The following is a 22,175-nucleotide window of genomic DNA, read 5'->3' as shown; positions in this document are numbered from 1 at the left end:
ATTGGAGTGTAAAATTGGGAGGAATAGAAACATGGGGGAAATGGTCCCAAGAGGAACTCCCACTCCATATAAATTGCTTAGAAATTATAGCAAGTTTGAATGCTTTAATGAGCTTCCAATCCCTACCGAAAAACAGTGTTGTTCTTATCAAACTAGACAATGTTACAGCTGTCTCGTATATCATCCGCTTAGGAGGTGCAAGGTCAAAGATATTTGCAGACCTTGCCAAAAAGATTTGGTATTTCTGTTGGAATCAAAAAATGGTACTGAAGGCAGATTTCATCCCTGGCCATTAAAACACAAGAGCAGATTAGAACTCGGGGTTTCTAAGAGATTCAAGCGATTGGAAACTGAATCCAATGGTGTTCAAGAAGGTTCAGGACCTGTGGGCTCTCTGCAGGTGGACCTGTTGAATGAATTAATGAATGATGCACATTTGTAGAGCGCATGGCTTCTCAGCAAGAGTTTCCCAGCACTAATAGTCTCCATCTAACACACCAAACAGCCAACCCTAGCCATGGAAAAAACACGTTTTAAGAAGTATCTTAAAAACCGCCTGGTCAGCCATAGATCTGAGAGTAGCCAGGAGTCTGTTCCAAACTTGAGCTCCCAGGAGCCTGAAGGATCTTCCCCCTGACCGGACTAGGTGTATTCTGGAGACGCAGGCCAGGCCCATGGAGGATGACTTCAGAGTTCTGGCCGGCAAGTAGTGGCTAACTCTTATTCTGAAATATTCAGTGCCCCTTCCATGAAGGGCTTTGAAGAACAGAACCAGGAACTTGAATTTGATCCTTTTACTCATAGGGAGCCAGTGCAATGCCTTCAGGTGCTGGGACATGCGAGTCCTGGGCTTGAGCATAGGAACCAGTCCGGCCAGAACTGAAGGCACTGTAGGAGGTATTCAGGAAGGCCTAAGTACAAAATATTGGCATAGTCAAGTCTGGAAGTAACCACTGCCTGGGCCATGGTTTTCCTGGTGTCCAATGAGAGAACTGGAAGAAATTTCCTCAACGTACGTAGAAGGCCAAAGAAGAAGCCCACTACAGAATGGACTTGAGATCTCATCAAGAGAAAACTGTCAATATAGATGCCCAGATTTTAAACCGTGGTTTGAGCTGAGAGAGATGGAGACATCTCCTCAGGCCACCAGTGTCTCCATTGTTCCGCGGATGGAGTGCCAAAAAAGATGATTTCTGATTTCTCTGATTTTCAATTTCAGTTGGTTCCTGCTGAGCCAGTTGAACACCATAGTGAGGCACGATCTGATCTTATCACCATCAAACTCAGCTCCCTTATTACAGGTGAAAATCAGCTGAGCATCATCCACATATGATATTATTTTAGCCCCACAACCTTGTGGAAGTGATGCAAGGGGCGACATATATAGATTTAAAAGAGTGGGGCTCAAAACCAATCCCTGAGGGACCCCCCACTTTAACCACATGGCTGATGGGCGTTTCCCCCCCCCCCCTGTGCTGGAAAATGCCATTTTAGTGGCACCATGACGAGCTGAGCTCGTCATCAGCACACGACACCCGTGGGTGATGACGAGCTGAGCTCGTCATCAGCATCGAAAGGGTTAAACTGCGAATGGAGGAAGCAAAAGGAGGAGTCCAAATTTCCTGGCTTCGGTTCTCAAGGAAGGAAGACAGCCATTCCAGCGGAGATGCGTCTATTCCAAGGTCTCTAAACATATTCAGGAGCCTGTCATGTGTGACTGTATCGAAGGCCTCCGACAGGTCCAATAAAATAAGGATTGCTCTGCCTCCTTGATCAAGCTTTTCTTTGATGTGTTCAGTCAACTCCAACAGAGCCGTTTCAGTGCTAAAATTAGCCCTGAAGCCAGATTGAGTGATATGCAGAAGATTATTATTCTCTGCATAGTCAGAAATTACTCTATTCACATATTTCTCCAACACCTTCGAGAGAGACGTAGAAGAGATATGGGCCTGTAATTAGCAAACACATTCGGGATAGCGGATGGTTTCTTCAGGAGGGTAAGAATTGAGCATGCTTCCAAATGGAAAGAATATGGCCCACTGAGAGAGAAGAATTCAGACCCTTATTGACCACTGGGTTTATGACCGAGGCCACAGAGGCCAGCAATTTCACTGGACACGAGTTTGCGGGCGAGCCAGACTTGATACCCTTCAAAATATCTAGAGATATCTCAGGCTGCAGAAAAGGTATCTGTAATAAAGCGGGGTTTCTCTGATGGAACACTCCCTAGCAGGAACTCGCAAATGTGTGTGGTCATCTTGAGGCCCCCTGAAAAAGCGTTCTGAATAGTCAGGATCTTCTCATGGAAGAACATTGCCAGAGTTTTAACCAGTCTGCAGAATGCGGGAGCTCCTTAATGGCAGCCTTAGGGGCTGTGAAAATTTTTACAATATTAATAATTTCCTTTACCTTTTTGTTGGAATTAGTTTAAATTTATTTTCCAGATAGCTCTGCTTGGCACACTTGAAATTAGTATAGTAAGATTTCAATGCCGCCCTATATTCCAATTTATCTCTAAGATTATAGTTTTTCCGCCACTTCCTTTCCAAGCGTTTACATACACTTTTGCTAGTTCTCAGAAGATCATTGTACCAGGGGACAGAGGGCCTGGTCTTTTTGGAAGTGCATATCATCAGAGGGGCTAATTCATGTACGTTCTGCCTTAACCAGGATTCCAGTTGTAGTGGGTCCCCATCAGGGTTACCTGATAACGAGGGGACAGAAGATTCAAGAGCGTCCTCCAGGGCTAATGGTGAAATCCTGTGCAGTACTCTAAACTTATTTTCAGCCCTACTCAGGAGATTCTGGCAGTCGGTCCAAAGTGCTGGGCACCCTAAAACTAATCAGGCAGTGATCCGACCAGGCAGTCTTTCTGACGTTTTACCTGCAAAATAGATCTGTATTACAGTTGTAGACCAGAACCCCAAGCCACAGCAGTAGACGCTCTGCTCCAATCTTGGGATAAAGAGAACTGCTATGCGTTCCCGCCCCTCGTAGTGATTCAGAGGGTTTTACTGAAAGTTCAGACAGAGCGATGCAGCAGCATCTTAATTACACCATTTTAGAATACTCAAATATGGTTTCCAGGAGTGATGGAATTGACAATGTAGAGCCCACGTTTTATCCCAGGGAGTTTAGACCTTCCCCAGGGACAAGAGAGGGAGGTACTTCCTCTTCTTCTAGAAGGAAACAAAAACCTTCTTGCTTGGAGGATTTCAGGGGATCAAGCAGATATTCTGGCCTTTCAGGAGAGGCTAACAACCTACTGGATGAATCCTGGGCACCAGGGACAAGGAGAAGATACACAGATGTATGGAGGAAATGGTGTCGTTGGTGCCTGGAACAGGATCTGGATCTCGTGGACGCCCCGGTAGTGGATGTAGCAAACTACGTAGCAGATTTATTTAAATCGGGTTTATGTTATAGAACAGTTAACTGTTAGAGATCAGGGATTTCAGCAGGCCACTCACTAATAAATGATTATTCTATTGGTACCTTTGATACGCAGAGTAATGAAGGGAATAAGACTTACACGTCCTCGCAAGGCCAGATATGACTCACTATGGAAGGTAACCTTATTTTAGACCTATTTGTCTCTCGTCCTGATAACCTTCATCTTTCCAGAAAATAACTATCAATTAAGTTCGCAACATTACTTTGTCTAATATACTTTAGAAGAATATCAGATGTTAAGGCGTTAGAGATCTGTAACAGATACTATCCACCAGATGGAGTACTTTTTGAAACATCGAAAAGGACCAAAACTATGTCTGAAAATGTTTTTATCCTTACTTTACTGTTTACCCAATACTGTGTAGTAAGCTGCTTGAAAGTGTATGAACAAAAAATGATTGATGTTAGACCAAATGGTGAAAATCAATTACTAATATCCTTTGTAACACCCTATAGGCAGTCTCTTCAGCTACAATTTCGAGATGGGTAAGAACAGTCAAGCAAGAAGCAGGAATAAAATTAGCCAAGTTTGGCGCACGCTCATCCCGTGGTGCAATGGCCAGTAAAGTATTTTGGGGTGGAGTTTCCCTACGTGATATTTTAAAGGCAGCAGATTGGTCGGATGCATCCACTTTTGTTACCTGATTTCTTTCCATTCTTTCCATACACTTCATCTCTGCGAAAATCTCTGCCTTATCGAATGCAATTAGGGAGGAGGCCGTCAAATAAACAGATTCCATATTTTCATTGCATCTCTAAGACGACGATGCCTAGTTACCACGACTTTATATAATGTTTTATGTTCTTATGGAATGCTAATTTTATGATGTAACAAGTTCTTTAAAGGGCTACATGTGGGCAGCAATAAGAGGATTATTGCATAATGTTAGCCTCCGTTGTCTTTAATGAAATCATGATTCTCTGTATGTTATTTGGAGAATGTCATTCTTCCCCCCCACCCTGGCAACAATGCCAATAGTGAACTAAAGAGGCAAGCCAGTTGTTATGTGCACACTTTTTGTGTCCGGGTTGCTATTATACATTAACAACATTATAGTGTAATAAATTAAACATAGGAGAAGGTTTTGTACAGCGCAAATCCTGAAGTCATGTATTTCGAGGTCCTCTTATATGAGATAATGAAGAAAAAGGATAGAAAGTGATATAAAACAATTTCCTAGGATCACACAATTTGGTAAAGTGGGGAAGCCGGGACAAATCTCAGGTTTTCTGGTTTCACATTGCTCAGTTCAGTCACTAGATTTATATGCTTCCCTTACCCTACACCTACCTTACCGCCAATCTCCCCGAATACCATTGGCATCAATGTGACCATTGGTCTCATCACAGACTTGACTTTTTGGCCCCTGGGAAAATGTAGCGAGTACCCATGATCTAAATCTAAAGTAGAGGGGAAAAGAAGGACAGTAAAAGAGACAAGAGATATTAGGGGAAGGGAGGAGGAGAACAAAGAGGGATAGAGGGCACGTAAAGAGAGATCAAGAACAAGAAAAGCAAGATGTGAGGAGATCAGAAGGAGATACAGAGAAAGCAAAAGAAGACACTAAAGGTGAGGACTGGCATAAAGCAATACGATGATGTAAGGCCGAATATGAGATAAAGAGGTGGTAGAGAGAGAGGGAAGAGCTGAGATGTGGGAAGAATTGAAGGGTGGGGTAGACTGGAGTGGGGTAGATTAGGATAGGGTGGGGTAGATTGGAGTAGCGTTGATTGGGGTAGATTAGCGTGAGGTAGATTGGAGTGCGACTGATAGGAGGGGATAGATTGGAATAGGGTGGTTTGGGGTGGAGTGTGGTAGGATAGATTGGAGTGAGATGGAGTGGAGTGGATTGGTGTGAAGTGGGTTATATTGGGCTGGAGTCGAGTAGATTTGGGTGGCATGTGATAAACTGGAGTGAAGCAAAGTGGGGTAGATTTGATAAAGCGGAATGGAGTGGATTGGAGTTGGGTAGATAGGGGTAGAGTGGAGTGGGGTAGATTGGAGTGGGGTGGAGTGGCGCTAGATAGTTTGGAGTGGAGTTGAGATTGGAGTGGGGTGAAATTGATTGGAGTACAGTGAAGTGGGGTAGATTAGGGAGGAGTGGAGTGAGGTAGATTGTGTGGATTAGAATAGGCGAAATTAGGATGGAGTGAGGTAGATTTGAGTGGAGTACATTGAAGAGGGATGATCGGAGTGGAGTAGGTTGGAGTGTGTAAGATTGAAGTGGAGTGGGGTCAACTGGAGTGGGATAGATTGCGATGGGGTAGATTGGTGAGGTGTATATTGGAGTTGTGTAAATAGCGGTGGCAGCAGGGTGGTGTAGAGTGGGGTGGGGAGGATTGGGGCGGGGTAGGTTGGGGTGAAATGGGTTAGACTGGAGTGGAATGGGTTGATTTGAGTGGAGCGGGGTAGATTGGAGTGAATTGGACTGGGGTAGATTTGGACAGAGTGGAGTGGATTGTGGCATAGTGGAGTTGAGTAGATTAGAGTGGAGTGGGGGTAGATTGGGTGGATTGGAGTGTGCTAGATTGGAGTGGAGTATGGTAGATTGTGGTGGGTTGGAGTGGGGTAGATTGTGGTGGGGTGGAGTAGATTTGAGTGGAGTTGAGTAGACTAGAGTGGAGAGGAGTTGGATAGATTGCAGTGGAGTTTGAAGTGGAGTGGGGTGAATTGGAATGAAGTGGGGTACATTGGACAGGGGTAGATTGGAGTGGATTGGAGTGGAGTAGAACAGAGTGGGGTGGATTGGAGTACATTGGAGTGGGGTGGATTGGGGTAAATTGGAGTGGATTTGATAGATTGGTGTGGGGTAGATTGGGATGGAGTGGGGTAGACAAGAGTGGGGTAGACTAGAGTAGGGTAGATTAGGATAGGGTGGGGTAGATTGGAGTGGAGTAGATTGGAATGGAGTAGATTATAGTGGGGCATATTGGAATGGGGCTGATTGGATGGTGTAGATTTGAGTGGGGTGGTTTTGGGGTGAGTATGGTAGGAGAGATTGGAGTGGGATGGATTGAGGTGGAGTGGAGTGGATTAGCTTGTGCCGGAGTGGGGTAGATTTGGGTATCATGTGATACACTGGAGTAAAGTGGAGTGGAGTAAATTGGATAGAGCGGAATAACATGTGATAGATTGGGGTAGAGCGGAGTAGGGTAGATTGGGCAGATTGGAGTGGATTTGATAGGTGTAGAGTGGATTGGGGTGGGTTGGTGTGGAGTAGGATGGAGTGGAGTTAGATAGTTTGGAGTGGAGTTAAGATTAGAGTGGAGTGAGATAGATTGGAGTACAGGGTAGTGGGGTAGATTGGGGGAGTGGAGTGAGGTAGATTAGGTGGATTAGAGTAGGGTAAATTGGAATGGAATGAGGAAGATTTGAGTGGGGTTCATTGAAGAGGAATGATTAGAGGAGAGTTGCTTGCAGTGCAGTAGAATCGAGTGGAGTGGGGTCAGTAGGAGTGAGATAGATTGGTACGGGTAGATTGTGGAGGGGTAGATTGGAATAGGGTAAATTGGGGTGGGTGGGGTGGGGAAGATTGGAGTGTAATAGGGTAGATTTGAGTGGAGGGATGATAGATTGGAGTGAAATGGAGTAGAGTAGATTTTTGAGTGGAGTGTGGTAAAGTGGAGTGGAAAAGATTAGAGTGGAGTGGAGTGGAGTGGAGTGGAGTGGAGTGGAGTGAAGTGAAGTAGATTGGACAGATTGGAGTGTGGTAGATTAGAGAGGAGTGGGTAGATTGTGGTAGTTTTGAAGGGAGCAGATTGTGGTAGATTGGAGTGGGGTAGATTGTGCTGGAGTGGGGTAGATTTGAGGTGAGTGGTGTAAATTAGAGTGGAATGGAGTGGGGTAGACTCCTGTGGAGTGGATGGGGTACATTAAGTGGGGTGGATTGGGGTAGATTTGAGGGGAGTTGGGTAGGTTAGAGTGGAGAGGAGTTGGATAGATTGTAGTGGAGTTTGGAGTGAAAAGGGGTTAACTGGAGTGGGGTAAATTGGACAGGGGTAGAGTGGAGTGAAATGGAGTGAAGTAGAATGGAGTGGGGTAGGTAGAATTCTTTGGAGTGGATTGGGGACCATGGAGTTGGGTGGATTGGGGAACATTGGGGTACATTGCTGTGGAGTGGAGGGGCATAGAGTGGAGTGGGGTGTTGTGTCATGGAGTGACGTAGAATGGAGTGACTTGGAATTGAGTGGCGTGTCGTAGAGTGCCTTAAAGTGGAGGGGCGTAGAGTGGAATGACCTGTCGTAGGTAGAGTGTTGTGTCGTAGAATGGAGTGGTGTGGCACAGATTGGAAGGAAATAGAACAGAGTGGAGTGGGATAGAGTGGAGTATGCATGGTGTGATTCCACTCTGACATTACAGACAACACATTTTCAATTGAAATGACCATTACATTTGGACTGAAATATGGTTTTACTGCACGCAAGTGATAATGCGTGCAAATGTCATCACCTAGGGCATTGATGTGTTTTGATCCCATTCAAGTATTTGTTTCCACCACAATACAGAATTTAAAAAAAATCTTCATTTGTACTATTTCTGATATAATCTGAAGCATCAACACAATTAATTTTTTGTATGTGTGCAAGAAAAAAAAACCTGAACCCTCTCCTCTTCATGGATACTCAGCAGATTGTCACATAAATGTTCTCACATTGAAGTCAGGGAAAGACAAGTAAACACCAAGCTCCCTCTGTAGAGAGAGCTTGACATTTGACCTCTGTTTTTGAATACACTCAGAAAATGTGTCAAGATAAGAACAAGATTTAAAGGCCTGTTTACAGAAAGCGAGTTTGTGAAAAAGTTCAGTAAACAAGGTTTGGGCAAGGGGAGGGATAAACTCAAGTTTGACAGCCTAAAGCAAATAATGCCAGCAAACAGAAGGCCAGAAAATGTGGTTTACAAACCACAAAGCCAATAGTAAACAACGGGCGGAATGCATTTCTAGGTCAGCTTTCTGAACGTCCAAAACATCTGTTTAGCAAAGCTAAAACCATTAGGTTTGGGAGGGTGCGAACAGTAAGTGAAGGGAGAGAATGGGTGAGTAGCTGACGTCGTGGCCGAGGCAGGTGTGTGATCACAGCGCAGTCACGTCACCGCTTGCAGCATATGTGATACACGGAAGAAACCGAGCGGGGGCAGGCAGTGAAAACCCAGAGGAAGAACAAGAGATGAGCACACGCTAAGCGAGGAGAGGTCAAATTAGAAAATAGAATGGAGAAGAAAACGCAACGAAAACAATGTAATAAAGATGAAATCAGAGTAGTGCAAAAGGGTGATGGGCACTTGCTGCACAGAAGGGTCCAATGTTTCACTCTCTCGCTGAAACCATCTCATGCAGAAGCGCTAGTCTTCCCAATATTTACTAGAGCGCCTCGTGTTCATACCCACGGACCGCGGCGCCTTCACCTCCTGCACCTCCCCCATCACGTGTGAGCTCCTTACCCGGGGCTGCACCTGCCGCCTGACCGCGCTCTGACGGTGCAGCGCCTTACCTTAGCGCTCTCCATCCACCGAGGTACAGTCACTTACCTGGGAGCACTCTATCGGCCAGGTGCTGTCCCTTGCCTGGCAGTGGTGCCTCCTCCTGGCTGTATCTCCTACCTTAAAACTAGCCGCACGGTGCTTCTGGGACACTCTTTATCCACCGGGTGCTGTCCATTCCTTTGGAACTCTGTAGACCGGGCGTTGTCTCTTAATCAGAGCTCTCTATCGACAGGGTACTGTCTCTTAATCAGAGCTCTGCATCGACGGGGCGTTGTCTCTTAATCAGAGCTCTTTATCGACAGGGTGCTGTCTCTTAATCAGAGCTCTGCATCGAGCGGGTGCTGTCTCTTTCCTTGAAGCTCTCTATCTACCCGACGTTATCCCACAAAGAAGCGCTCTGCCTACCGGGGCTTTTGGAAACACTCTACCCACCGGGTGCAGTCTCTTACCTTGGAGCCGTGTATTCACCAAGCACTCCTGGAATCTCTCCGGGAGCTGTCTGACGCATAGGTGCGTTCCGTCCCAAGGTGCTGTCTCTTATCATGGAGCGCTCTGTTTTTGGGGTGCTGTGTCTTACCTGGGAGTGCGACCCCCCGGGTGCTTTCAACTACTAAGAACTTTCTATTAACAGGGGCTGTCTCACGCCTACGATACACCATACCCTCAGGGTGCTTTCTCTTACCTGGTAGTGCTCTCTCCTCAGAGTCCTGTCTCTCATATCTGGGGCACCTACCTTCAGGGTACGGACTGTTACCAGGATATGCTCTTTCCTCAGGTTCCCTAGTCTGACCTATCTTGCTCTCTACCCTAAGGCTGCTGTCTCTATTCTGTAATAGCTCTATCCTCAGGGTGCCGTCTCTCGCTTTCCTTGCTGTCTACTCTAAGGGTGCGGTCTCTCTTCTGGAATAGCTCTATCCTCAGGGTGCTCTCCCTCGCCTTCCTTGCTCTAAGGCTGCGGTCTCTCTTCTGGATTAGCTCTATCTCCAGGGTGCTGTGTTTTATCCGGGGCGCTCTGGCCTTCGAATGCTCTCTCTCACCTGCTCTTTCCACGTGTTGCTGTCTTTCACCCACATTGTGGTCTCTTAGCGGAGGGTTCTCTCTCCCACACACCAGCTAAACTCTCTTTCGGCAGGATGCTGTCTTTAGTCTAGTCTCTCACCTGCATGCATACTATTGTCAGGGCGCTGTCTCGCACCTCGTGCGCCCTGGACCTTTGCTCGAAGGTTAGTAATGTCCAGATGAGGTCTCTTACCTGAGGTGCACTCTCTTCCCAGGGCGCTGTCTCTCTCCCTCTCCTCCTGAGTCCAGCTCAGCTCTCAGTCTCTGCACTGCCAGTGTGCTGAGCTCACTGCCTGCGCTGTCTCCTGAGATCCCATCTGGGATGGAGGGAGGGAGGGAAGAGGGGAGGCGGAGAAAGGGAGCGCGAGGGAGAGACGGGGAAAGGGAGAGAGGAGAGGGACCTGCTGGCAGGACAATGAGCGCTTTATCTGCCAGCCAAAGTTCTCAAGATGTGATCCACGCAGGGGCTGCTGCTCAGCCGGAACTCTAATAACATTCCCTTCTGCAGGGCTCGGCGGGAGAGAGGGCCGTGCAGGAACGAAGCATACAGAGATTAACAAGCAACATTGTACTCGATTAGTAAAGCTTTCTTCCTCTTCTGCATAGGACTAATCTGTGCACAAGACACTCTGCCCTCCTCTGCACACAACAAATGCGAACCCCCCACCTTCCTCTGAACATGGCTAACATGTAGAAACCCCTCTACCCTCCTCTGTGCATGGCTTACATGCACAGAAGACTCTTCGCCCTCCTCAATCTGTACATGGCTCACATAAGACCCTTCACCTTCCTCTGAACATGGCTAACATGTTCAAAACCCTCTACCCTCCTCTGTGCATGGCTTACATGTTGAAACCCCTCTACCCTCCTCTGTGCAGGGCTTACATGCACAGAAGACTCTTCGCCCTCCTCAGTCTGTACATGGCTCACATAAGACCCCCCACCTTCCTCTGAACATGGATAACATGTTTAAAACCCTCTACCCTCCTCTGTGCAGGGCTATCATGTTTAAAACCCTCCACCCTACTCTGTGCAGGGCTAACATGTTTAAAACCCTCTACCCTCCTCTGCAGGGCTAACATGTTTAAAACCCTCCACCCTACTCTGTGCAGGGCTAACTTGTTTAAAACCCTCTACCCTCCTCTGTGAAGGGCTAACAAGTAAAACAAGCATTGGAAATGCAATAGGGCTCGCATTAGGAAAGTTTGAGCTATTGGTGTTATAAATGAATTATTTTTATTTATGTGTTTTTTTTAAATAGCTAAATTAATAGCTTTATCATTTACAATGCCAATAGTTATAACTTTCGCAAATGTGACACCTATAGCATTTGCAATGCAACATGTTTTGTATTTACGTGACTTAGATGTATTGATATTACAAATAACAATGGCTTTTAATTTTTTAAAATAATTAATACTTAATTATTTATTTAATTTGTAATGGCAATAGCTTAAACTTTTGTAAATAACATTTGTGAAGATTATGTTCAGTGTTTTTTATTGTGACGAAAATCCAAGAACAGAAGTGAAATATTAACATCTTTTTGTGATTTGCAATAAAGCGTGAAAGCTTGAAACATTGAAAGAACATATTTGAACCAGTGATGCTGTGGTTGCGCTGAGTGGTGTGTGCATCGGTGTAGCTGTTTGGTGGGTGCATTGGTGGAGCTTAGTTGGAGCATCGGTGGAGCTGTATGGTGGGTGCCACGGCGGAGCTGTGTGGTGGGTGCCACGGCGGAGCTGTGTGGTGGGTGCCACGGCTGAGCTGTGTGGTGGGTGCATTGGTGGAGCTGTGTGGTGGGTGCATTGGTGGAGCTTAGTTGGAGCATCGGCAGAGCTGTGTGGTGGGTGCCTCAGCGGAGCTGTGTGGTGGGTGCCTCGGCGGAGCTGTGTGGTGGGTGCCTCGGCGGAGCTGTGTGATGGGTGCCTCGGCGGAGCTGTGTGGTGGGTGCCTCGGCAGAGCTGTGTGGTGGGTGCCTCAGCGGAGCTGTGTGGTGGGTGCCTCGACGGAGCTGTGTGGTGGGTGCATCGGTGGAGCTGTGTCGGTGGAGCTGTGTGGTGGGTGCATCGGTGGAGTTGGGTGGAGGGTGCATCGGTGGAGCTGTGTAGGTGGAGCTGTGTGGTGGGTGCATCGCTGGAGCTGTGTAGGTGGAGCTGTGTGGAGGGTGCATCGGTGGAGCTGTGTGGTGGGTGCATCGGTGGAGCTGTGTGGTGGGTGCATCGGTGGAGCTGTGTAGTGGGTGCCTCGGTGGAGCTGTGTGGTGGGTGCCTCGGTGGAGCTGTGTGGTGGTTGCATCAGTGGAGCTGTGTGGTGGTTGCATCGGTGGAGCTGTGTGGTGGTTGCATCAGTGGAGCTGTGTAGGTGGAGCTGTGTGGTGGGTGCGTCGGTGGAGCTGTGTCGGTGGAGCTGTGTGGTGGGTGCATCGGTGGAGTTGGGTGGTGGGTGCATCGGTGGAGCTGTGTGGTGGATGCATCGGTGGATCTGTGTGGTGGATGCATCGATGGAGCTGTGTGGTGGGTGCATCGGTGGAGCTGTGTGGTGGGTGCATCGGTGGAGTTGGGTGGTGGAGCTGTGTGGTGGGTGCATCGCTGGAGCTGTGTAGGTGGAGCTGTGTGGTGGGTGCACCGGTGGAGCTGTGTAGTGGGTGCATCGGTGGAGCTGTGTAGTTGGAGCTGTATGGTGGGTGCATCGGTGGAGCTGTGTGGTGGGTGCATCAGTGGAGCTGTGTAGGTGGAGCTGTGTGGAGGGTGCATCGGTGGAGCTGTGTGGTGGGTGCCTCGGCGGAACTGTGTGGTGGTTGCCTCGGTGGAGCTGTGTCGTGGGTGCATCGGTGGAGCTGTGTGGTGGGTGCATCGGTGGAGCTGTGTGGTGGGGGCATCTGTGGAGCTGTGTGGTTGGGGCATGTGTAGTGGGGGCATGTGTGGTGTGTGCATCGGTGGAGGTGTGTGGTGGGTGCATCGGTGGAGGTGTGTGGTGGATGCATCGGTGGAGGTGTGTGGGGGGTGCATCGGTGGAGTTGTGTGGTGGGTGCATCGGTGGAGCTGTGAGGTGGGTGCATCGGTGGAGCTGTGTGGTAGGTGCATTGGTGGAGCTGTGTGGTGGGTGCATCTGTGGAGCTGTGTGGTGGGTGCCTCGGTGGAGCTGTGTGGTGGGTGCCTCGGTGGAGCTGTGTGGTGGGTGCCTCGGTGGAGCTGTGTGGTGGGTGCATCGGTGGAGCTGTGTGGTGGGTGCATCGGTAGAGCTGTGTAGGTGGAGTTGGGTGGTGGGTGCATCGGTGGAGCTGTGTCGGTGGAGCTGTGTGGTGGGTGCATCAGTGGAGGGTATACGCCTGTTACAACGCATTTGTTACAACGCAATACTGTTACAACGCGACTTTTACAACGCATACCATTACAACGCATTGCGCTGGGGGGCGCTCTAGGATAGGGAATAAGTATAATTTACTATCCAACACCTTCCCTAGGGTCCACGGGGACTGGAGTTAGAATAGTAAATTATACTTACCACTATCCAGCACCTCAAAGCGCTATGCGTTGTAATGGTATGCGTTGTAATGGTCGCGTTGTAACAGTAGGTAGTTGTAATGGTATGCGTTGTAACATGGTACATCCTCAGTGGAGCTGTGTGGTGGGTGCCTCGGTGGAGCTGTGTGGTGGGTGCCTTGGTGGAGCTGTGTAGGTGAAGCTGTGTGGTGGGAGCCTTAACGGAAATTACAACTCTCAAAACAAAAAAAATCTATCCTTTAACGATGCTGGATAAATTATGACAAGGGCTTGCTACTGTTCCAACAGATACATGCAGAAAAATATGTAGGACGTTATTCTGGAAGGAAAACTAAATCACAGAAAAGAAAAGAGTACGAACCGTAAATGAGAGAGGTTTGTTTGTTAACATCTGCATTGGGAGAAGGTTTTGTTAAACCTGTCGGTGTTTAATTAATACCGAAGCTACACTATATTTTAAGGAATGACGAATTTTAAAGGTCTGCTTAGAAAATGATAAGCAGCAGGGCAAAATAAATCGCAACAATGTGTGCAGAAAGGAAAGAAAATATATATGAATGTTGTCTGGGCACGGCAACAGCACATGGCAACATAACTGCGCCTTAGCTAGCTACTACACAGTGCACTCAGTAATTAAACCAAAACTCCGAAAAGCCCTCTTAAGAAGCATGGAATTCGTGGTCCTGGATACAGCATGCATTCCATGTTTCTTTTCAAGCAGAGCATAAACAGTTGTTGCAGCAAGGGGCGGGAAGATTAGGAGACGAAATTGAAAATACGGCCGGCAGGCAGTGAATAATTAGGAGGTGACAAATGACCTGGGACGGCTGCCTTTGATGTGGTAATGCGAGGCAGGCAGGCAGATGGCTGGTGGCATTGTGCACGCGCTTTTTAGGGCTTGCGCAATGACCTAAAAAGCACATGCACTCAAAGGAATCGCCAGTGGAATCGCCAGTGGTGGTTAAACACTGGATAAGCCCCCATAGAGCTTCCAGCTGTGCGCATGCGCACAGCAGGCGAGCCCTAAAAAACCTCCACCCTCCTCGGTGCACGGCTTACATGCACAGAAGACTCTTCGCCCTCCTCTGTCTGTACATGGCTCACATAGACCCTTCACCTTCCTCTGAACATGGCTATCATGTTGAAAACCATCCACCCTCCTCGGTGCATGGCTTACATGCACAGAAGACTTTTGGCCCTCCTCAGTCTGTACATGGCTCACATAAGACCCTTCACCTTCCTCTGAACATGGCTAACATGTTGAAAACCCTCTACCCTCCTCTGTGCAGGGCTTACATGCACAGAAGACTCTTCGCCCTCCTCAGTCTGTACATGGCTCACATATACCCTTCACCTTCCTCTGAACACGGCTAACATGTTTAAAACCCTCTACCCTCCTCTGTGCAGGGCTAACATGTTTAAAACCTTCCACCCTACTCTGTGCAGGGCTAACATGTTTAAAACCCTCCACCCTCCTTGGTGCCTGGCTTACATGCACAGAAGACTCTTGGCCCGCCTCAGTCTGTACGAATGTATGTTCTTTTTCCACAGGTTCTTATTCCGGAGGGAATCACAACGCAACGACCGCGTTGTGATTCCGCATATCATTACTCCCCAAGTCGGAACAATGACTTGCGGAGGGGGACGCTGGATGTTGGAATAGTATAATTTACTATTCCAACTCCAGTCTGTGCGGATACTAAGGAAGGTGTTGGATTTTAAATCCAACTCCCCCCCCAGGGACATCTTAATGATTTTGGGGGCCCTGGGCCGAACATACTTTGGGGGCCCCTGTTCAGAACAGGTTTGAATATAAGGTCCAATTTGAGCCCCTGTTTCCCACGCCGTTTCCACTTCCTCAGCTACATTAGCGATCCAGTTTGCATCATAGGCATTAGCCTATATATTCCCGATGTAAATTGACACGCGCAGCTGACAGCGGTAGGATTTAGTGTTTCCTTCTACTAGGTTTTTAATACTTTTTTAATACTTTTTAAATTGTATATGTGTGGCTGAATTACTCTGTGCTATTTAACAATTTCTCCTACCTACGCGCACTTAGACTTTACTTTATTCTGTTTGCCTATACCTCCTTAGCTGCTCTGATTCGCATTTCGCTTTTTCCTCCAGTCCTGGTCTGCCACGGCTGGGGCTATTATCAGGCTCCTCACTTCAGCCCACGCAGTTTCCACTTCCTCAGCTGTGTTAGTGATCCAGTCTGCATCATAGGCATTAGCCTATATAGTCCCGATGCAAATGGACGCACCCAGCGGGTGCACCGCTGGCGCACCAAAGGCAAGCCCCTTTGCACCCGTCAGTGTCTTGGAGGCGTCCAGCACCGTCCATGCTGCCCAGTTCCCCTCCGGTGAGTTTCTTCCACTATATTGCAATAGGGAAAAACTGCTTAGCCTTAGGGGGCTACCATTATACAGCGACTGATCCGAGCTTGGAGGTAGACTTTTGATGCAATGAGTGCAACTGGTCTCTCCTCCAGCCCAGGAAGCTCGCACTGAAGAACCTCCTACGCAAATAAGGAAACAGAGGACTTAAAGGGCACCCTTTTAAATTGTTGCTCTATGCAAAAGCATGAACCACACATTTATGGCCTACTTTCTGATGAACAGCCTGATCTTTTATTTCTCACTGAGACCTGGCCGTCTGAAGCCTCCAACCCTACTATCACCTCGGTCAACCCTATGGGTTACAAAATCCTTCGGAGATACTGACCGAGTGGGAAGGAGGGATGGTGTCACCATAATTTACAAACAAAAACTCGATTGCTCTCCCATTCCAATGGAAAACATCAAGGATGTAGAATCCTTAAGCTTCCGCTGTACCTTATCCCCCCATGATAGCATCGCTAGTTTTCTGATTTACAGACCTCCCGGTGCAATTGGAAATGTTATTACTTCGCTTAATACAGCCACCACCTCCCTGGACTTAAAATACAAAAAACTGCCTCATTCTGGGAGATTTCAATATACATATGGACAATGGAAATTACCCGCTGCAGGCCTGCAACATGTTTCCATCTATTTTTCGGCCACCCATGAGAAGAGCCATACCCTAGACCAAATCTTTCACAACTTTGACATATCAGTAAGCCTACCTCTTACCTGGTCTGACCACCTCCAATTAAAATTAGTCATTCTCAACTCTGCCACAGGCCATCGGGCTAACGCAGGGCAGAGGGTCCCTAATTACAGAACGTTCTACAAAATACCCATCCCGATATTAGCAGATGCCCTCGGTCATTCCTCACCGGAGCTGTCTGGCTGTCCCGACTCGGATGCCCTCTCAATAGATTTAAGGCTCCGAACCAACATTGGCGCAGTGGTACCGGTTGTTTCCCGCTCCTCAAAGAGGTCGGCCCCACCAGCTCCATGGTTTAACGATTCCCTCAGTTCTAGCAAAAGAAATTGTAGAAAAATGGAACGGAAATGGCGTAAATCTGATCTACCTGAGGACAGGAAGGTGTATAAAGACACCCTAAAAGCTCATTACATTCTCATGAAGGCAGCCAAGAAAAACTTCTTTCAAACCAAGATAGAAAATGCTCAAAATATAAGTAAGGAAATCTTTAGCATAGTTAAATCCTTTACCGCCCGAAAGTCATCACAAAGGAGCATGCACAGAAGAATGGCTAAGCAAAAAGCTCAATTCTTCCACAAAAAGATCTCTGTGATCCAACAAGCCTTTACTAACATCTCAGAGGAAGAACTGACCTTCTACCTTAGTTCTAATAGCAAATTTCACCTCTTGGATCCTCCATCTTTACTAACTTTCCCCGTGTTTCAGCTTGAAGAGACACTAACCCTTCTCCAAAGCATTAAGTTTGGCTCTCCTACCGACCCATGTCCAGTGAATATCCGGAACCTATTAGCTCCCACCATAAACCCCACAGTAAACCAGCTCTATAATGCTTCCCTCTCCTCGGGCAGCATGCCAAAATTATTGAAGAATGCTAAGATTGTTCCACTGATAAAAAAAGGCCAACGCCAAACCGACGGAGCCTGCCAACTACAGGCCAATCTCCCTTCTTATGGCCCTCTCCAAAGTATTAGAGAAGCATGCAAACAAGGCCCTCCAAAAACACATTGAAGATGGGCAGCTCCTTCATGAGTCCCAATTCGGTTTTAGGGCTAACTACATTACGGAGTCCGCTCTGCTGGAAGTGACTGAATTTCTCACGGGTAAGCTGGACCAGGGGGGCAAGGCTGTTCTGATACTGCTCAATCTGTTGGCGACCTTCGATAATTTGTGCTTTTATTTTATTGTACAATTGTAACTACGTCTACGAGTGAAAACAACTGTGTGCCAAAGTGTCAGTAAACTGACTCAGGCTGTCTGATGATTTCAGGCAGCATTCGTTCGCAAGTCAGGTTTATGGCAGGCACAAATCATGCTCTCTGAGCATGCGCCAGCAACACAGATTTGCCGGCTGAGGAGCTCACAGTGATGTCACCAGCTCGGCAAAGCCATTGAAGTGTTTGCTGAAGGACCTCCCCCGCCAATAAAGCTAGCCCTGGGTGCTGTCTGCTTCAGCTCCGCAGAGCCAGGGCTGCACATCAATCATAGTTGAGCAAGCCTCACTGTAGTGTTAACCCCACCCTGTGACCAATCAAATTACGGTGTCTGTCAGTTCCCTCCTACTGCCTGTGGGAGCGCGGGCCAGGGCGCATTTGAAGTTATTGCTGCTGGCTCTGCACTGTGAAAGTTGTGCTGTGATGGTGCCTGCACCTCAAAGTGGCGCCATGCCGATTTTGTGTCCGTTGTAATGTACACCAAACACCAACCACCCAGGCTCACAGGCGATGGTCCGTTGGAGGAATTACTACGGCTACTGCCGCTGCTGAGGAGGACAAAGAACGGCGCCAGAGAGAGATCTGCTGTGTCTCTCCTTGTCATGTACTTGTGGGACGGTGAGGGGAAGTATTCCCGACACTGGACCTCCTTTCCGCCATTAGACGCAGCAAGAGGTTCTTCGTGGTGAGTGGGTTTATCCCTTTTACAGTGAAGAGATTGAAGTAAATAAGTGGCGCACTGAAAAGGAATGCAGCAGCCCAGTTACTGCCATGGCGCTGGGGGGGGGGGGGGCTTCCAGGCCCGGGAGCAACCACCTCAGTCGGGCTGGAGAGGTTTGTCTTGTGATCATGGCTGCCATGCTCACAAGGAACCTCTCCCAGTTTACAAAACCAGAACAGGCAAACAATTAGGGTTGTGAGAATGCTGCTGGTTGAGGACAGGTTACTAGTGAAAAGGAAGACTTTGCAGTAGGTTGGTCATTAGCAGCTTGTACGGCTCAAATTAGCTGCGTGCCTTTGGCATGGAGTAAAACACCAAAGCCTTGTTCCCCACAATATTTATGTATTTAGTGCAGAACGGACGCTGCACCTGGGACCCTGTGGAACACCTTTTTGCTGTTTACCTCCTTCCTCTTTCCTCCACCCCTCGCGGTACCCGCTCCGCGGGTCCCGCATCGTAAGGGGAGTCTGACCATCTCTGGGGGCAACTGCTGAGGGACGTGCAAGGTGGAGTGGACTGAGCGAGGCGGGGCTGCGAGCGCGGGTGCTGGGACTCTGTTTCCCAGGAGCACCCGCCTGCCTGATTCTGACCACCTGGGCTGCTCTCCCCGACCCCTCCCCCCCGCCCTCGAGCCTTCTTAAACTTTCGTGCTTGGATTGCCCAGTGGGACGCACTGCAGAACGGACGCTGCACCTGGGACCCTGTGGAACACCTTTTTGCTGTTTACCTCTTTCCTCCACCCCTCGCGGTACCCGCTCCGCGGGTCCCGCATCGTAAGGGGAGTCTGACCATCTCTGGGGGCAACTGCTGAGGGACGTGCAAGGCGGAGTGGACTGAGCGAGGCGGGGCTGCGAGCGCGGGTGCTGGGACTCTGTTTCCCAGGAGCACCCGCCTGCCTGATTCTGACCACCTGGGCTGCTCTCCCCGACCCCTCCCCCCCGCCCTCGAGCCTTCTTAAACTTTCGTGCTTGGATTGCCCAGTGGGACGCACTGCAGAACGGACGCTGCACCTGGGACCCTGTGGAACACCTTTTTGCTGTTTACCTCTTTCCTCCACCCCTCGCGGTACCCGCTCCGCGGGTCCCGCATCGTAAGGGGAGTCTGACCATCTCTGGGGGCAACTGCTGAGGGACGTGCAAGGCGGAGTGGACTGAGCGAGGCGGGGCTGCGAGCGCGGGTGCTGGGACTCTGTTTCCCAGGAGCACCCGCCTGCCTGATTCTGACCACCTGGGCTGCTCTCCCCGACCCCCCCCCCCCTCCCCCCCGCCCTCGAGCCTTCTTAAACTTTCGTGCTTGGATTGCCCAGTGGGACGCACTGCAGAACGGACGCTGCACCTGGGACCCTGTGGAACACCTTTTTGCTGTTTACCTCTTTCCTCCACCCCTCGCGGTACCCGCTCCGCGGGTCCCGCATCGTAAGGGGAGTCTGACCATCTCTGGGGGCAACTGCTGAGGGACGTGCAAGGCGGAGTGGACTGAGCGAGGCGGGGCTGCGAGCGCGGGTGCTGGGACTCTGTTTCCCAGGAGCACCTGCCTGCCTGATTCTGACCACCTGGGCTGCTCTCCCCGACCCCTCCCCCCCCTAGACAGTGATTACCATATCTGGAGGCCAGTTCTCCCGCGGCGCGGGAGCGCGCGGGAGGGCGCCGGGAGAAGCCCGGGACAAGGGCGGGACCGTCTGTGGCCGTCCGGGGCCGGAGGAGGCCGGGCCGGGCCCTACCATTAACTTTTTCTTCCTGGACACCTATCCATGAACCCTTTAATTGGTAAAATTTTTATATTGTGACTGCTCGTGCCTAAAGTGTTGTTAAAACATTGAGGCCTGAGTGGCTTCGCTGATTCAGTAGTAAGGTTGGTCATAGTACTGCTAGTTGTATATTTTTAAAAAGGATTTATAAAAATGCCCCTAAGGTCAGGTAAGGAGAGGGAAGTTCAGGTCTCAACCTCAAATGGTACTTTTACTGGTACAATTGATCAGTTTTTTAAGCGCTCCACGGCTATACTAGAGAAGGAGATCGCCCTGGTTGAAAAACGCCTCTCACTCGATATTATCACTGGTAAGAGGTCTTCGCTAGGTAAAATTAATGAGGCTGTCTCCCCTGTCCCACTTTCGACGCTGAATTCGGATAGTAATACCGAAGTATTATTGGTGACTGTTCCTGAGAACCATACAGTTGAATTAGTGGATTCTTATCAGGGAAGCGCTTTTAATACTGCACATGATAATTTGCAAAATAGTGGAACTATCTGTCTAGATCAGTCCAGGGATAACACTGGTCTTTCAGATTCACCAAATCTTAACATTAGTACTGAACTCTTGGATTCCCTCTCTCATCCACAGCAAACACCCATTCATAACCCTGGGAAACGCAAAAGGGTAGACTCACTGGTTATAGAGGAACAAACTGGGGGGCTGGGAAATGATTCATCTTCCCCCCAACAGCTACCCAATACCAACGCTACTGTCCAGCAAGGGGGAGGTGAGACTATGATTAGCATCACAGAAGAGATATTTCTGGCTAAAATTGAGTTGTTATTTAAATCATTACTCCTACCTCTTTTTGAAAGGACAAGGTTACTAAATACGAAAATGGATTCTATAGATTCGCTAGTGAAGGACAACAAAGCAACTTCTGATAGAATCCTCGCCAGTTTAGCAACTGCTGGTTTGATCACTCCTGTCCCGACTATACTGAAGCCCAAAACTATGATAACTGATAAAGCGGGGGGTAATAATTTACAAGTGGGACCCCCTATATCCAAGGCCCCGCAAGCAAAAACCGTTCCCGATCCTAAGAAAGTAGCTTCTACAGTGAACCCTGCAAGGCTAAAGCCTGTTAAAAATCAGCAGGTTCCGAAAAATCCAACTTCTGTTAGGAGCACAAATATCAGTCATCAGTCCATCGCCAAACCCATCCCAAAGAAACAGTGTGTGAACCTCCCACCAGAGTCAGTACCCTATACAATTGTTTTAACTGGTGTGGCTCCGCTTGTAGAGGGTAAGAGAGAAACTCACAAGGATCTCTACAATAAGGTTACATTCTGGCTTAATAAAAACCGGCCACTACCTCCTAATCTAAATCCTGAAATACTTAATGTAAGGAGGGTGGATTGGATTGGCTATGGTAAGAAAGATCTTGAGGGGGATTGTGTGGTGGTTAGCTTCAGAGAGCCCTGGGTCGCTGAATACATCTGCAGGGAACCAAGATTTGGTAGAGTTGGGGATGTACAAACTCTACTACTGCATTATTTTTACCCAGCCCTATATACAAACAGATCCCTCACCCCGTTTCATCATTCTAGAAGGGACAGGACTAGAGGGAGATTCAATTTTGATACTCCACTTTATCCAATGTTCTATCCCCACCTTGCAAACCGGTTTGCTCCCCTTTCCGGCCTGGAGGGTGTGGATTGACATGATGATATAGTACAACCGATTAATGGGTGTTCTAAGGCTGTGGTAATGGGTTCCTTAAATAATGTGTGTCCCCCAGGGGTGGAGACCGTCCCTGTGTTTAGCGTTAATCCACAGAGGGTGGAAACAAGGGAAACACTCCTGTCAGGTATCCCTAGACATACGATCACTAAGGCTGTTGTTAACCCAACCACCAAGATGGTAGAGAAAACAATTCACACTCTCGCAGTCT

General features: G+C 48.6%; 1 protein-coding gene across 1 annotated transcript in view; it reads right to left on the bottom strand.

Moving 5' to 3' along the window:
* PRELP (proline and arginine rich end leucine rich repeat protein) overlaps nt 1-10,343 on the bottom strand; it is a 129,724-nt gene extending 119,381 nt beyond the window's left edge. Inside the window, exon 1 of the mRNA XM_086948847.1 lies at nt 10,191-10,343. The gene's annotated coding sequence lies outside the window, so the exon portion shown is untranslated. The remainder of the gene's footprint in view (nt 1-10,190) is intronic.
* Between the last annotated feature and the right edge of the window lie 11,832 nt (nt 10,344-22,175).

This window comes from Lissotriton vulgaris, unplaced genomic scaffold (genome assembly GCF_964263255.1).
Source record: "Lissotriton vulgaris unplaced genomic scaffold, aLisVul1.2 SCAFFOLD_2431, whole genome shotgun sequence".
NCBI classification, from domain to species: Eukaryota; Metazoa; Chordata; class Amphibia; order Caudata; family Salamandridae; genus Lissotriton; species Lissotriton vulgaris.
The sequence above is the reverse complement of the archived record's forward strand: the minus strand, read 5'-3'. Positions and strand labels throughout refer to the sequence as shown.